We start from the raw sequence: 13,672 nt of genomic DNA, 5'->3' as shown, positions 1-13,672 counted from the left end.
GAGTGCATTGTATCTTGGGCTCCACAATTGTTTGTGTTGTGCCATCCTTCAATGCTCTGTTTTATAACACGCTGCAGATGGAATTCCAATGGGCGTTCCAATGATCTGCTAGCCCTGCACTGGTGATCAATTTACATTGTGAAAATATGGAAAGTAAGCTTGTTATTCTCTGCCAACCAAGCGGAGATGGTGGAATTTTTTTTAAATTATATCAATTTCTTTTAAAATTAATATAGTTAATATTCAATATATTTGAAATGTTTATGGAATTTTTAAATTTATGTAAAAGGTATAATTTTAATGATAAAAGTTTTGCATAAAAATGTAAAAAAAATGTTTTTAATAATTATATATTGTTTTAGTTTTAAAACATATATTTATGTTAATATAAAAATAATGTGTTTTTTAAAATAAATTTCTATAATTATAAAGAATAATTTGAACTTAATTCTAACTTTTGAAATGTGATAGTTAAAATTTGATATATTTTTTGAATTGAAGTTATGGAAATTCGTGTGTAGTAAAACTATAATTTGTAAGGAATATATTATCATTTTTATTTTTATTTTTTTTAACAAGAACGGTTAATATTTTTATTGCCAAAATTGGAGCAAGCTCCTATTACAATCGACAATAGCTTTTAAAAACTGAGCAATGAGAATGAGCCAATGGTAGTCCCTTCTCCTATGCTGATATTCAAAATTTCTGTGAGTTCTTTGGCTATTCTTGTTTTCTGTCTTACATATTATCTCTGAAAGAGAAATTTCTGCGACCTTTTCCTTGCATTTTTCTTTTTGTTGTTTCTTGAGTTTGTCGTTCCTTTTGCTATTGTTCTTTTTGCTTGCTGTTCCTTCGGCCTACTGTTCCTTCAGGTGCTGTTCCTTCAGCCTGCTGTTCCTTCGACCTAGTATTCCTTAGGCCTGCTGTTCCTTTGACCTAATATTCCTTAGGCCTGCTATTCCTTTGAATGTTGTTCCTTTAACTTGCTATTCCTGCTATTCCTTCGAATGTTGTTCCTTCGGCCTGCTGTTCCTTCGGATGTTGTTCCTTCAGTCTACTATTCCTTCGGCCTACTATTCCTTCGGATGTTGTTCCTTTTGTTGTTGTTCCTTCGGCCTACTGTTTCTTTGGATGTTGTTCGTTCTGCTATTGTTCCTTCTACTTGCTGTTCCTTCTGGTACTGTTCCTTCTGCTATTGATCCTTCTGATTGTTGTTATTTCTGTTGTTGTTCCTTAATCTTCTTGCTGTTCCTTCGACCTGCCGTTCTTTCTCCCTCTGAAAATTGGGGCCAGAGAGAGCAGATCTGCCTTCTGTAGATTGTCTAAGGCAAAGGATGAATCGAGCAAGGTCCTCCATTAAGGTTAAGATTACCTTGAGACAACAGGTAGCCTTTATTTGCCAGCAAGTTTGCTTATTTGTTTAAATCTCGTAGAATATGGTATGAGTCGACCGTGTCGAAGTCTTTCAAAGTGTTTTGAATTATCTGTAAGGTTTTGTTTAAAGCTGGGTTACGAAAATAATCTTCGGAGTTTAAGAGCTTTATCAGAAGCTCTGAGTCTCCGAATATTTGGATTGTTTTGTAATCTAACTCCTTCGCAATCTGGCAAGCTTTTAGGAGGCTGTAACTCTCTGCTTGATTGTTCAAACTTATGCCTAGGCCCCAACTGAAGCTGGTTAGTTTCGATTTGTCTGGGGAAAGAATCAATCCCCCTATGCCTATAGTGCCTAGATTCCCCATGGACACTCCATCAAAGAAGATAGTGGCTTTTGGGGTCCACTGCCACCATTTAAGAAAGTTTCCTTTAGTGAGACGCAGGCACCAAGTAGGATCTTTCGTCGGTTTGTTGATTGAATCTTTATTTTCTCCTGAAACACAGGGTCCTAGCCACGTAGAAACTTCTGCAGATAATATAAAGGAAAAATCTGATTTACTTATTATTTCCAACAAGAGATCTTTAACTTTGGCATCCACTTCCACTGATTTCAGGATCCTGTTGTTGAAAACACACTCATTTCTAGCCAACCACACTTTCCACCAAAGGCATTTTGGTATAGCTTGCCAAATGTTTTTCTAGCCTGCATTTTTAGATTTTTTCTCAGGGCTTTGATCTGCCCAGGAGGTAAAGAGAGAAACGACTAAAATCTGGGAGGGGGAGGGAGTGCTGAGTTTGTGGAGGACCATCTTCCAGACTTCTTGTGTGAAAACACAATCAACCAATAAATGGTCAGAGGTTTCGATAGGAGAAGTGCACATGCAGCATCTAAAGGGCCCATGGAAGCCTCTTTTGTTCAGATTTTCTCCTGTTAGTGCCTTTTTATGCATGAGTAACCAAGTGAAGAAATTCACCTTTGGAAGGAAAAAGGGGGACCAAACGGATTTCCAGAGCTTCGGAGTCAGCAAAGATGCGTGTGTGGCTTGTAATGAGGAGAATCCTTGAGCTGTTGTATAAGTTCCAGTGCTTCCCCATCCCCATTTGTCTTTGGATGTACGATGGGCAGGGGCGAGGCCAGAGAGTGCTGCACAGAGCAAGTTTTTTTGTACTTCCAGAGGGTCAGGAACCCCTGGAAAGTTCCATCCTGCCCAATTCCCTTTGCTGTCCCAAGAACATATGTCTACAAGCCAGAGAAGTCCTTTGTTCACTAGCCAGATCTTTAAATCGTTACAGGAATTTAGGGTGGCCAGTGGGGCGTTCCCTTGAATGGTGTCCTCCCACAGTAATGTTCTCTATCCATTACCCGGTATTCTATATAAATGCTGTTGTATATGGTCGATGCTTCTTTTGACTAAATTCCATATTGTTGTTCCTATTGGAGTAGAAGCAGTTGTGAGGTTTCTCAGGGAGCCTCCCTTTAGGTATTTCTTCCAGAGGATCTTGTTGACAGGATGATTTTTATCTGCATACAATTGCCATATGATTTTTCCACCAAGAGCCAAATTTTCTAAGCATGGATCCCGTATTTGTAACCCACCTTGCTGGAGTGGTCTATTCAGTATATGCCATCTTACCAAATGTAACTTGCTCTGATTTCCCTTGCCCCCGTTCCATAGGAAGTCCTGAAGGAGTTTGGAGATTTGTTCCGTGGTAGAATTAGGAGCTAGTAGGAGGGAAGAATGGAAGATGGGAAGGGCGGAGAGGACAACCTTTATCAAAACCAACTTCCCAGCCTTTGTTAGCCATTGACCTCCCCAATATGCTATTTTTGCTTTTATCTTGCTAATTACTTCAGTCCATAGGGAGGGAGGGCTTGGTCCCAAGGTTAAGGGAAGGCCTAGATATTTGATCTTTTCCCACTTGTCATACCCAGGGAATCCCAATGTGCAGGCAATTCGAAGGATGGTTGGGTGATCTACATTCCAACCATAAACTGCACTTTTTCTCTTATTTATCAAAGCTCCCGTGATTAAACGGAAGTGTTGAAGGATTTATTTGAAAGCCTTTGCTATCTCAATCGAAGCCCCTCCCAAAAGGAGAGAGTCATCCACAAAGAGGGCGTGATTTATAGGGTACACCCCTCTTACTGCCTTGATACCTGGGATATTGCCTACTTCCATTTCTGCTGTTAGCTTTTTGCTTAGGGATTTTTCCAACAAGATATAAAGAAAGGGTGACAAAGGGCATCCTTGGTGGAGCCCTCTAGAAACTTGGAAGAAGTTAAAAGGTCTGCCATTGACTAGGCGGGCTATCCAAGGACTGTGAGTGCAGGCTTTTATCAAGTTGACAAAATCAACACTAAACCCGAAGTAGAGGAGGATTTTATAAAGAAATGAGAGTTTAACTCGATTAAAAGCATTTGACATATCCAGCTTGATGATCATACCTTTTTCCTTTCGAGAGTGGCTAGAGTGGAGGGCTTATTGAACTTGAATCACATTGTCTATGAGGTGCCTTCCTTTGATGAAACCGCCTTACAGAGGGGAGATCAGGTTCCCTAACAGAGGCTTGAGTCTATTGGCTAAGAGTTTGGCAAGGATCTTGTAGGAGGCATTGCATAGAGAGATTGGCCAGAATCTGTCGAAAGTCTCAGGGTTAACTTCTTTCGGGATTAGGGCAAGGAAGGTGGAGTTGGTGCACCCTCCCACTTTGGCTTTCTTTTGGAAGGCTTTTACCATTCTGAGAAGATCGAGTTTTATTACATTCCAGCAAGCTTTGTAGAAATGTATGGTGAAGCCATCTGGCCTAGGTGCTTTATCCGGCTGCATTGACCAAATGACTTCAACTATCTCTTTTTCAGAAAAAGGCTTCATTAACCCAGCATTTACATCTGCAGTGACAAGAGGGGATGTTTGACAAAAAGTCGGCAGCCAAGTCGTCATCGGAAGAACCATCCTCCTAGAAAATATTCTGATAATGGGTTGTGGCTGTTTGTTTTATGAGACACTGTACTTTGATAACTTCCCCCTCCCTATTGGATATTTCAGAAATGTGATTCTGAGAGACACGGGCTCTGCATTGTCTGTGAAAGAAAGCTGTTTTTCTGTCTCCAGATTGGAGCCAGAGGTTGCGAGACTTAAGGCACCAGTATTCCTCTTCTTGTCGAAAGGAAAGAAAGGAATTGAACTGGGCCTTTTGTTCATTGAGCAGTTGTGCTTTGGTGATTTCAGATCCTTCCATGCCTAATTGAATCTCTGCTAGAGCCTGAACTTTCTTTTGTCTATGGCTCGTAGGAGTGGAAAGGGGTTTTTTATTTTCCCAGCCTTTTAATGCAGACTTAGTGTATTTGAGATTATGTTCACACACGAAGCTGGGGGATCCTTCAACTGGTTGTGCCCAAACGTGAGCCACTATGTCCATAAAGCCCTTTCTCGATACCCAAAGAGGGTTGAATCTAAAGGGAATAGGGCCCAAGTCCTCCTCTTTCTCTATCAGCAGCGAGATGGGGTTATGATCAGATGTTATTTTGGGCAGAATTTTTGTAGAGATTAAATGCTTCCCCTCCAGCAGAGTACTTTGGACTAGGAACCGATCTAAACGGGCAACAATGTTGGCATTACCAACTCTATTGCTGGTCCATGTATAACGACATTTCTTAGGTTTGTGGTCCCGAAGGTCCCATTCAAGAATCAGAGACTCCACCAAGGCATGGAAGGGATCTTTACCCCATACTCCGCCTTTTTTCTCGAGTGGATCTAGAGTGATGTTAAGATCCCCTGCCAAAATGATGTTTTGGGGGGTATAGATTTCTAGGAAGTTTGAGAGAGAGTTCCAACAATCCTTCTTTTCCAAAAAATTGACAGGAAAGTAAAGATTGAAGAAAGTTAGAGAAATCTTACTTGGGAAATGAAAAAGATCTGTATATATCTAGTGTTGGGTTGCAAAAGAGCTTTTAAGCTGGAACAAATCCTCCAACCGAAGGGTTGCAAGGCCCCCTGAAGTGCCTTGGGCACTGACCACTTTTCCTGAGTTCTTTTTCCATTTGGTTCGACTTAACGATAGAAGAGCATATTCTTCTATCTTTATCTCTTGGAGAAGGAGAATGTCTGAGGTTTCCATTCTTAATAGATCTTTTACTGCTTCAACTTTCAAAGGGTTTCCCAGACCCCTGCAATTCCAAGAGACAATCTGCATTATTTACTAGAGGGGGAAAATGTAGACCCACCCTTGGGGGGTCTGGTTCTTATGTTCCTGCCTAGTGACATTTCGATTGTGGACTAACTGCCCTGCATCTTTAGTCTCTCCGCCTCTTCTTCTCTGATCTCCTTGCGAGACTTCCTTCCTGCCTTTTTGATGGATTGCTCAAGAGGTTCATCTTCGGAAGGACTAGGACTATTTATCAGCTTTTTCTTTTTGGCCATTTCTGCATAAGAGGGTGGGGAAGTGGCGCCTATAGGAGGGCCCTGATTTTCCTGTTGGATTGCATCTCCACAAGGGGTTTCTGAAGTGGCTTCTACAGTTTGTTCCTGAGATCCTGGGTTTATTTCTGCATCTGTTGTCTGTTCCATATTCTGTTACACCTCTCCCTCTTCAAGTTCTGGTTGGTCTTCTGGGGGGTTTAGAGTGGCAAAAGGATTAGTTGAGATGGTGGCTTTTGCTGTGGCTTGATATTCTATTAAACTCTTCCCAGCAGAGGGTCCTCCGGTCTCTGGATTCCCTCCTTTCCTTTTTGCTCTGTTGGTCTGTTTAGTTGTGGCGGTGTTTCTAGCTTGTGTCTACTGTTCGCCCTTTTCTTTTTCAGATTCTTCCTCAGATTTCTTCTTGCAGTTTCGAGCGAAATGACCATAGCCATGACAATGTTGTCACTTGAAGGGGAGTTGTTCATAATCTAGTTCCTGAATGTGAGACCAGCAAGCTATGGTCAACTTGATCGCCTCAGGAAATCCTATCTTCAGATCGACTTCGACACATATTCTGGCACATGAATATTGTTCTCTCCTTTCAGCCCTATCAATGTATTTTCCTAATTTGTTCCCGATTGTTTCAATAGATTCCGGGTTCCTGCAATGAAGAGGAAGATGGGGTAACCTTACCTAGACTGGGATAGTTGAAGGAGTGTCCTGGGAAGGATCAAAGTCTGGCACCCATTTATTCAGATAGAGCCCTTGGGGGCCCATGAAATATGGACCATTTCGGAAAATGAGATCTCGATCTTCTGCTGATTCGAAAACAAAAACATAATACCCTCTGCCTACCATATGGCTTCGTATTCCTTTCGAGACAAGGGGCCTCCAGTTTCACTGGACCCATCCATCAATAGCTTTGGCAGAGGGCTAGAGACTCGTGAATTGTCTAATGAGCCCTCGTTCAGCGAGGTTTAGTGCAGTCCGGCACGGGTGTTCCACAGGCAGTTCTACCGAAGGGATGGATTCGAATTTCTTAACAAATTTCTGCTGGTTCGAATTTGCTTTCCTCTTGCCACAGGAGGCTACCAATATTTTGAAGGTAGCAATCTCAGGAGGGGGGGGAGGGGAGCCCCCTCCGAGGTCCATACTAGTTGGACTCAAGTTTTTGTTGAAGAGACTCATCGTGCAGAGCTATCTCTTCACTCTTACTGGTTGGTCTCAGCGGTGGGAGGCTACCGAGAGAGCTCTGGAGGAGCGACGACAGCGTGCTCTAGAGTAGAACCCTAATCCCCCAAAAATAAGGGTTTCCACATTCCAGGAGAGGTGATTTTGATTTTTGGTGCACTTTCTATTCAAAAATAATTCTTTTCCCATCAACGAATATATTATCATTTAAATGAATATTGATGTCATGATTTAATGTGGAAAAAATGCATTTAATTATTCATTTCTCTTTACAACATTTTAATGAAATTAAGAAGTTATTTTCTTCAGAGCAACAAATTTAGTATTTAATATAAAATTTTAAAATAAAATATACTAAAATCTAATATATTTCACTTTTAAGATCATAATTACATTTTATATTTTTGTGTTTCAACATTAAAAAAAAAAACCAATGTTTATATAAACTAGTATAACTATAAGTTGAACTTAACTTGATTGCAAAATTTAAGAATATTCAAAATCTATGAAATATGAGTGAAGTCAATTGTTTGACCTCATTCATGTCTCTTAGATTCTAGAATATTCTTGGAACTTGAAATTGAGATAAGGATGACCATAGCTATATTTTTAAAAGTGGTTGATATATAACGATTGATGTTGTTTTTCACCTTCAAAAAATTAATGACACTAATAGATGTATACTAACCACTTTTAATATTGTGGTTGTTTATGGTTTTTTACTGTGCTTTAGTGAAACTGTGGTTGAATATAGGTGACCATGGATGGATATGGTTGAAAAATAGTTTTTGTTTTTAACTATAGTTGACTATCATTGGCCATGTTGACTTTAGTTGTCCATGGTTGAGTATGAATGACCATGAAAGACTAGAGATGCCTATGTTTGATTATAGTAGTTTATGGCTCACAATGTTTGTCCATTATTTATAATGATCACCATGGTTGAGTATATTTCACCATGTTGAACTTTTTGGCCATATTGAAAATGGATGTGCATTGTTGAATTTGGTTGACCATGGTTGACTATCATTAACTATGGAGAACTCTAGTTAACTCTACTTGAATATGGTCAATTATGGTTAACTTGCTGTAACACCCTTATCTAACTAGTCATAACACTCATCACACTAACCTCGAATACACCTTTTATTTTTCTTTTTCTATTTGCCGATAAAGAATCATCATAAATAATAATGATGAGGAAAATGAACAACATCCATTATCACATATGACTAATTAAATTTACAGATTCTTACATATTAATTGTTCAGTTAAAACATGCAATTTACTATTTATATGAACATGAATATGAAAAAAAAGAATGTATTAATGAAATAAAATGAATCTACATTCACCAAGTGATCCTATTGATGACGATGGTTGTCAACATTTGTCATTGGTGACCATGGCTGACTAAGATTGCCCATGGTTGACTATGACCGAGTATAGTTAACTAGGGAAGACCATGTTGACTAGGGGTGATTACAATTGAACATTGTTGATTATGTGTGACCATGGGTGACAATGGTTGACCATGTATGACAATGATTGACTAAGTTTGGACATGGGTGAACATCAGTGACTATAGTTTACTATGATTGGATTTCATCACAATGTGACATTGGTGAATAATTATGTTTGATTATGACATCAAAATATATTCATCATTTCACAATGTTAGGTTTTTTTTTTACACATTGTAACATTAGGGTATATCCATCAAATTGAGATTCTATTTTATGCTTGTATATGGGGAGATCATGTATTCCTCATTCCATAATGATGTCAAGTTATGGTTGTCACATTGAAATGTTGGATATTTTTTGTCACATTGTTGCATCAAGCTATGTTCATCACATCATGACATCAAGTTATATTCGTTACTTGCAATGGTAAGTTATGGACATGACATTGTGATGTTGATTTTTGTTCATCACCTTATGATGCCAATTTTTCATCTCATTGCGACATATATTTTTTGTTTGTCACATTGCAACATGATCTTTGGTCACCACATTGTGATGTCAATTTTTGTTCAGTACATAGTGATGTTGATTTTCTTTTTTTTGCTAAAGCAAGAGTCGAACCTTCTATTTCATTAAATAGCAATTAAAATACATAGAATACAACAATCCTCAGTGAGTTGTAGACCAAGGATAAAAACCTACAAAAACTGATCACAGGTGAGAGGTACAAGCCCCGAACTCTACAACCAAACCTCACAACACTCAAAATAAATACATTGCGGACACCGGAAAACCACAAATTAGACGCGGACATGGAGCAAAACAAAAGTGCCGTTCAAAAAGAAATCAAATCCACTTAACACACCACCCATGTAACAAAAGACAGTTTGTTGCCCGCCAATAGTACTAAACACTGACTCCGCCGCGAGAAAATCACACCCCATACACAACCATCGGACCCACAAAACAGGCGCGAGGATGCGCCAAAAACGTATGACAAGACGCATTCGTCGGACCCACAAAACTACATCTGCATTCTCCACCGTTGATCCTGGCTTTTGGATCCAACGGCCAGGGATCATATTGCACTCACCAACCTGTCTGAAGAATAGTGTGCGATCGACAGTGGTATTTAAAACCATCCCTTGCCCACGTGTCACCTGTTCTATGGGATCGCTGCCCCAACATGAAAATCACATACCGCTTATGGGACGTGTGATCACTGGACATCCGGCCCAAGCGTGGTTTTCAGAAATGAAGGTGGGAAGGGGGGAAATAATCGTAGCCAACAAACTGTTTCCCATTTTCCGTATGTTCTAAACACTATACATGTCCTTGAGACTGAGCTTATTTGAGAAGTTACCCCTTGAAATTTCCTCCGAGACCCTGAGACTTCCCTTCCCCTGATTCCAATAGAGTATGAGACAAATCCCTGCTTGTATTTCTATCAATTGCATTTCAAAAGGATGAAAAACAGCTGGCCAGAAAAACTAATTTATGCCTGTTATCTGGGACTAATAAGCAAACATTTCCTTGTCTTCTGTAGCTTGCTCCTCTCAGAGAACCTTTAAACACTTTTGAGGAATTTCCCGCCACCTGTATGCTATCCCGCTTTCATAATTGTTCACCCCTTGGTCGGCAAGAAGGTCTGCTATTTTATTGGTCGTTCGTCGAACATGGTTGAAACTCACTATTCGCGGATTTTGGAGGTGAACCTGGATTCTTTGGTAAACAAGGAGTAGTTTCCAGTGATTAGAAACTTTCTCTGGCCGAGTACCGCAATTAATTATTTTCACAGAATTAATAGTAAGCTTCGAGTCTGCTTCAACAATGACATTAGAGCAACGGTGTTGGATCAGAAACTCCAGGCATTGTTCTAGCGCCATTAATTTTTCCATATTATTAGTGGCTCTGCCAAGATGATAATGGAAGATAAATATTATTTTGTCCTCTTCATCTCTTAAAACTCCTCCAAAACCAATTGTTCCCGGGTTGCCTTTCGAAGCCCCATCAATGTTGTATTTCAGATAACCTTCCGGTGGAGGTTGCTAGAACACCATCCCTATATCTGTTGTCGTGTCCTTTCTACTTAGACCTTGAGGAATAATCCCTTTCATTCCCAGTTGTCTGAGAATTTTCAGCTCAGACACCGACGGAGGCTTTTTGGGGAGATTTTGAACCGTGGTTCTAATAGTCTCCCGAAGCTGTTTCAGGATAAGATTAAAAAGACCCTGTGGGCTGGACTTTTCACTTTTGAAAATCCTTTTATTCCATTCCTTCCAAATATTCCAGATTATGAAGATTGGCGTAAAAGTCCAGGCTAGATTAATGAACTCATTCTCTGAAAAGTTAACTCTCCAATTGTTTAGGGTATTAGTGATACTACTACTGTCCCTGTCTGACTGCTGGAAAATGGAAGAGAAGGAATCCCACAACCAGGTAGTATAAGAGCAGTTGTTGAGAATGTGCTCCATATTTTCCTCCTTCTCTTCACAAAACTGACATCTGGAGGGCCCCATGACTCCCCTTTTCCGTATGTTGTCCCAAGTTAATTTTTTTTTATGATGAACCAACCACATAAAAATCTTGATTTTCATCCAGCCTTGGTGCTTCCAGAGGCACTGCCAAGTCTTTTCTGGAGCCCTGTAATCTAGCCCAAGAAGAATTCTTTTGGCTTCCTTAAGATCAAAGTTACCTTTATTGTTATTTCCCCATCTCAATTGATCCTGCCCCTCTGTAGCTATAATCATTCTTTGTTTAAGTAAGCTTCCAAGAGCTTCTGCCTTAATTTTCATGGGGCTATCATCTCCGTAATCAAATTTACTCCAACTTCTCCATTTTCCTGAGGTCTGAGCCTGATCCCAGAAATCCTTGACTTTATTTAACCCTTGATTGTCTGTTACCTGCTTGAGACTTATAAAATCCTTTGTTAACAGTTTTGGTTCTTGCTGCCACTTATCTTCCCAAAAGAGTGCAAGATCTCCATCTCTGATTTCCCAGACGCTATTATTTTGAACAAGGCTTCTGTTGTCCTAGGCTCTATTCCAGATGTGAGACCCTTTCACATTGCCAGACATTCTTATTAGATCCTTAGTGTGCCAAGAGCTGGCATATTTTTCTTTCCAGATTCTTGCTCACTGAGCTTGTGGATATTGAACCCAGCGCCACCAAAGCTTGGTTCCTAGAGTTTTATTAAGAATTTCCTGATCATCCAAGCCTAGCCCTCCCTGTCCCTTGGGTTTACAGATTTTATCCCAAGAGACCAAGGCCCATTTTTTCTTAGTTTCTTCTTTACCCCAGAGGAAATCTCTTTGAATGTTTCAGAATTTCTCTAAAATGCCTTTGGGAGCTGGGAGGGCTGATAACATGAAAATCGGGATCAATTGTAGAACCTCCTTTGTTAAAACCAACCTGCTTGCAAGGTTCAAGACCCGGAAAGTCCAATTTTTGATCTTGTCTTGCAATTTAGTAATCGTCTATTCCCAGATACTTTTATGCATTGGTCTATCTGTGAGAGGAATTCCCAGATACTTTGTGGGGTGGGAGTCCCTTTGGAAGCCTAGAATTCTTGAAATTTTTTTCTGAATAGTAATATTAGTATTTAAGAAAAAAAATTTGACTTGGAAAGATTGACTTCCATACCTGTGGCCAGAGCAAATTCCTTTAGGATTAGATTGTAGGTTGAAGCTTCTTTGACTGTGGGGAGCCCTTGTAGCATGGTGTCATCAACAAATTGTTGGTGAGTCAGAGCTTGAACATTTTCTGATAATTGCAAACCTTTGATTTTTCCCATTTCTTTGGCATGCTTAATAGATCTGCCCAGTCCCTCCATCATGAGAATGAAAAGAAAGGGAGAGAGCAGGTCTCCCTGCCTGAGGCCTCTAGAAGGAACGAAAATATCTGAGGGGGAGCCATTCACCAAAATAGAAAAACTGGAAGAGGTCACCAGAGCCATGACCCAACGGATCCAGTTGTGGTCGAACCCAAAAGCCATTAGAACCTTTTTGATGTAGATCCAATTGACCTTGTCATAGGCTTTTGCTATATCTAATTGCATTATCATCCTTGCCTGTTTTTTGATGTTAAGCGTATGGACCACCTCTTGGGCTTGAATGATATTATTTAAGATTTGTCTACCCTCCACATACCCTGATTGTTCCTCTGAAACTAAAGAAGGAAGGAGAGGTTTGAGTCTGTTTTCCACTACCTTAGAGATTATCTTGTAAACCACATTACATAAAGCAATGGGTCTGTATTTATTTGCAGTTTGAGCCAAATCCTATTTGGGGATCAGGGAGATGAAAGAAGTATTGAGGGCTTTCAGGATCATTTTACTGGATCTAGAGTCCTCCACCACATCCAGAATGTCCTGTTTAACAATGTGCCAACAAGCTTTAAAGAAATCCACATTGAAACCATCCGGACCTGGTGCTTTGCAGTTTTTCATGTCTTTAAGAACCTCACTAACTTCTTCACCGGTGATAGGCCTGTTGAGATTAAAATTGTCCTCTCTAGACACTAACTTAGGAATATGCCTTGTGATTTCTTTGATGGAATGTTCTCTATCTAGATTGTTTTCTCGGGTCATATCTCAGAAATATTGGACAAGCACGGCTTCAATACTCTTATGGGTATTCTGTAGCTGTCCATTCTCATCCTTTATCGTTGCGATTCTATTTTTTTCTCTGTTGGCCATCATGGATCTGTGAAAGAATCTTGTATTCCGCTCTCCTTCCTTGACCCATTGTACTCTAGACTTCTTCCTCCAAAATGTTTCCTCTTGTTTGCATAAATTATCCTATTCTTGGTGATGTTTATCAGCCTGATCACTTTTGATTTTGTCAAAGCCATCTTTGATTAGGGCCTGGTTGAGTTCTTGTAATCTGATTTCCAATGATCTTTTGTTCTCAAAAATATTTCCGAAATCCTTTTTGTTCCACTCTTTTAGTCTCAACTTGACATGCTTAAGTCTTTTATGAAGGAGGTACATTTTTGAGCCCTGGAAATGCAAATCCTCTGACCACCACTTTTCAATATTGCTAATGAAATAAGGGTGTGAGAGCCAAATGTTCTCGAATCTGAAGGGCCTGTTCCCAGGAGAGATTGAAATCTTGATTTCCATTTGAATCGGCCAGTGGTTGGAACCTACAAAGGGAAGGATCGTAGCTGTTATTTCTTTATCTGTAAGCAATAACTCCTCTGAAATCATGAACCTGTCCAACTTAGAGGCTACATGTGCCT

The sequence above is a fragment of the Pinus tabuliformis genome, chromosome 6 (assembly GCF_031772625.1).
Source record: "Pinus tabuliformis cultivar Carrire ecotype Pingquan chromosome 6, CPIR1, whole genome shotgun sequence".
Classification (NCBI taxonomy): Eukaryota; Viridiplantae; Streptophyta; class Pinopsida; order Pinales; family Pinaceae; genus Pinus; species Pinus tabuliformis.
The sequence above is the reverse complement of the archived record's forward strand: the minus strand, read 5'-3'. Positions refer to the sequence as shown.